The sequence below is a fragment of the Littorina saxatilis genome, linkage group LG15 (genome assembly GCF_037325665.1).
Source record: "Littorina saxatilis isolate snail1 linkage group LG15, US_GU_Lsax_2.0, whole genome shotgun sequence".
In the NCBI taxonomy this organism is placed as follows: domain Eukaryota; kingdom Metazoa; phylum Mollusca; class Gastropoda; order Littorinimorpha; family Littorinidae; genus Littorina; species Littorina saxatilis.
Genome location: NC_090259.1, coordinates 30200754 through 30204870, shown reverse-complemented (window position 1 = coordinate 30204870; position 4117 = coordinate 30200754).

The window sequence follows — 4117 nt, the reverse complement described above, 5'->3', positions numbered from 1 at the left end:
TTTTCTTAAGCAGTATTGATGACTAAATACAAAAGCAGACGTTTTATGGCGCGTTTAACGAAAAGACAAAAGGGGACTCGTTTCTCGTTTCGCACATGAATTTGATGACACGATTTGCGGTCGCTGAAGGTTTGGCCAGCAGAAAACAGGCACTCGCAGAGTTTGTGTCAAAAAGTGGTGTTTTTTAATGAAAACGTCGGAGTAATGCTTATGGGATAAAAAGCTTACACACCTCGTCCTAAATATCGTGCATAATTTCCCTCGGGTAGATTTCCAGGTATTACCTCGCCAGAGGCTCGGTAGAGGCTCGGTAATACATGAAAATCGACCCTAGGGAAAATATGCACGATATTTTGAACTCGGAGTGTGTAACCTATATATAATAACAGCGTTTTGCTCCCCCCCCCCCCCCACCACCTCACACACACACACCAGACATATATCGTAAAATTCAAAATACACTGAACAATGCAACGCGATTGATGGTACACTTGTGTATAGAAACAAACCTGTCATGTTTTGTGTCTTTGGAAACAGGCTTTACATGACCATGACAATACCTTTTGTGTCCTCTGACATCAATCTTCTTGCACACCACACAATTCACAGTACTCTCGTGTAAAAACAATCATGTCACGTTACGTCTATAGTCACTTCCGGTCGACTGAGCTAGGGTTTCTTCGACTGTAAAAGTGCGATGGTTATTCAGCCCTGTTGAGAATATTTTGGTCAGTCCGCTTTTCATGGGGGAGGGGGGGGGGGGGGGGGGGGCAGAGACCGTAGACAAACAAGCAGCTGGATCGACTTTCAGGTGTGTTTGGTTTTAAACAATGTTTATTCATATTTACATGTTCAGGAAATGTACATCGACATAAGGTGAAGACAACAACAAGCCTTCGGCTCAGGTGTGTTTGTGTGTGTTTGTTTCTAAACAGTGAGTCTGCCTTGTGTTTGTTTTGTTTTAGGAAGAGAGGAGCGATTATGTAGAGAACTCTGCGAGATTACGAACGAATTTTCGCTACACATTAAAATTGCTTTGGTCATGACCTGTCTAGATCCATCTTAGTCTATTGAAGTGTGTTTTAGATCCAAACCTTTCTGTCTGTCTGTCTGTCTGTCTGACTGTCTCTCTGTCTCTCTGTCTGTCTCTCTGTCTGTCTCTCTCTCTCTCTCTCTCTCTCTCTCTCTCTCTCTCTCTCTCTCTCTCTCTCTCTCTCTCTCTCTCTCTCTCTCTAGCTCTCTCTTTTTTATATCTCTATCTCTCTCTCACTCTCTTTCTCTCTCTCTCTCTCTCTCTCTCTCTCTCTCTCTCTCTCTCTCTCGCTCTCTCGCTCTCTCGCTCTCTCACTCTTTCTCTCTCTCTCCTTTTCTCTCTCTCTCTCTCTCTCTCTCTCTCTCTCTCTCTCTCTCTCTCTCTCTCTCTCTCTCTCTCTCTCTCTCTCTCTCTCTCTCTCTCTCTCTCTCTCTCTCTCTCTCTCTCTCTCTTTTCAGTCTTCATCATTCCACATGTGCATTTGTTATCTTCCGAACTTACGACCCAACTATACACAAACAACCACCTATTCATCCGTCTTTTCTGTCCCTCATGGCAACAAGTCTCCCCCTTCCCCCCATCCAATATCCTCCCACACAAAGCATCTAAGCTTCCGCCTCCTAATAGTTCTAACGGAATGAACAAGGGCATTTGCCCGCGTATTCCCAATATTTCCGACTGCAAGTAAAAAGACAAACTCCCTTACATTCCCCTGTGTTTCAGCAACACACAAACCGAGAAGCAGGTCTCGCGCGAGAATTCCAGAAATGGCTAGTAGCATTTGATCTCCCACGAGAATTCCAGAAATGGCTAGCATTTGGTCTCTCAAGAGAATTGCAGAAATGGCCAACCATCGGTCTTGACGACAGAGGGGAAAGGTCACATCTCATGCATTATTCATCAGAGATTTTCAACCAGTACGGATCGAGGGACCTGGTTGTATAATATAATCGTATGTCTGCAGCCCGTGTTCGTTCACTGTGCTAATGAGATTTGCTTTTGTTTTTTGTGTCTGTTACCTTTTAACCTGTGTAGGACTTTGAAATGATCCTTCTGGGAATCGTCTGTTGGCAACCCGTGTTAGTTCACTGTGCGAAAGAGATTCGCTTTTCTTTTTCTTTTTTTAATCCATTAACTTCTAACCTCTGTATCTCCCTGGTGGGGTTTCAAATTGGAATTGAAATGCCGTGCGTGTGATGTTTTTTCCTTGCTCTTTGTTCTGTCTTATTTGAAAAGGGAAGTAAGCTTACTTTTAGCGCTCTTATAGACAACAGTAAGTAGAAGTCATGTGGCACCCGAGAGAATAATATCACAAGTATTGCAAGGAATAATTGAGTTTCATTCTCAGAATGCCAGGAGACAGATTCCACATAACTCTCACCGACTGTTATTTTTAAAACGTTTAAGACCCTTTCTTTCTCAGATCTTGTCATTAGGGGTTCTCGGCTTCGTTATGATTTTAACCCTTTGAAAATTGTGTCTTGATTATACTTTGGTCTGTATGAATAGAATTGTTGCGATTCTGTTTCCTACATTCCAAAGTTGTTGTTGACACTCTTGCAAAGCAAATAGCTCTTTAAATGTCAACGGATGCTCAAAACGATTGTTTTGTAAGCCTTTCTGATCAATGGTATCGTTTTCTTTTAATATGTTGGTTTTGATGATATTTTCCTTCATGTTTCCTGAATCTTGTAGACAGTGTCATCTTGCAGTATTTACAGGGATCAAGTTAAACAGTAAACAGTCACAAATCTAAAGCGGCAACCGGTTGATATTTATTTTGACCGTGTGCCCCCCCCCCCCCCCCCGCCCCATTCCCCCTCCTCTCGAAGAATATGATCTGAGTTTACTCACTATATTTTGGAATAAATGAACAAGAAAGGTATAGTTTATGGAACTTTTAGGTATAGACAAAACGAAACATTCACGTGTACCTCGACTGAAATGGACAGACATGTATGCAACTTAACGAGAGAAATGAAAAATAAATTGGCTGAGTAGGTCTTGAATTCATCATCTTCCTATTGAATATTTTGTTTAACGTTCCACAAACTATCTGTTCTTGTTTGTTATCCTTGATTTTGGAACGTTTCATTTTATTTTCGTTGTGAGTTAGACTTGGTAATTTGATTGGTTGGCATGATAATGACAATGACAATGACACTTCTTTATTTCACGAGGGTAATAGAGTAAGCAGTGATCTGCTTTGTTACATCCATCCCTCGCCCTAAAGAGGGAATAACTAAAGACAAACATTACACACTTCTACATTTTAAGAAGTAAGAACGTATTAAACATATGTACACAAAATGGCATAACAGAGTGAGGCGTTGCTATGAGAACCAGGATTCATGATTTAAAAATAGCAAGCACAAGCACTCTAGTTAGCAACCAGAAGTGGGCATGGATTCGTGGAAGGAGTAAGTAAACATCTTATCGGGTTTTGCCATGAATTATTCAAGAAAGACTCGTGGCATCTGGGAGTTGCAAGGTATTATCTCAAGCCTGAAACAATGATTCACTTTCTCAGATAAAATATTCATTGTCCAGTGTGTGTGTGTGTGTGTGTGTGTCTGTGTGTGTGTGTGTGTGTGTGCGTGCGTGCGTGCGTGCGTGCGTGTGTGTGTGTGTGTGTGTGTGTGTGTTTCTTCCGTCTTTTTCTTTTCCATGTTCGTCTTCTTGCTCTGTCAGTAAACGGTAGCCATGCTCGTCTTCTTGCTCTGTCAGTAAACGGTAGCCATGTTCGTCTTCTTGCTCTGTCAGTAAACGGTAGCCATGCTCGTCTTCTTGCTCTGTCGGTAAACGGTAGCCATGTTCGTCTTCTTGCTCTGTCAGTAAACGGTAGCCATGCTCGTCTTCTTGCTCTGTCGGTAAACGGTAGCCATGTTCGTCTTCTTGCTTTGTCAGTAAACGGCAGCCATGTTCGTCTTCTTGCTCTGTCGGTAAACGGTAGCCATGTTCGTCTTCTTGCTCTGACAGTAAACGGTAGCCATGTTCGTCTTCTTGCTCTGTCAGTAAACGGTAGCCATGTTCGTCTTCTTGCTCTGTCAGTAAACGGTAGCCATGCTCGTCTTCTTGCTCTGT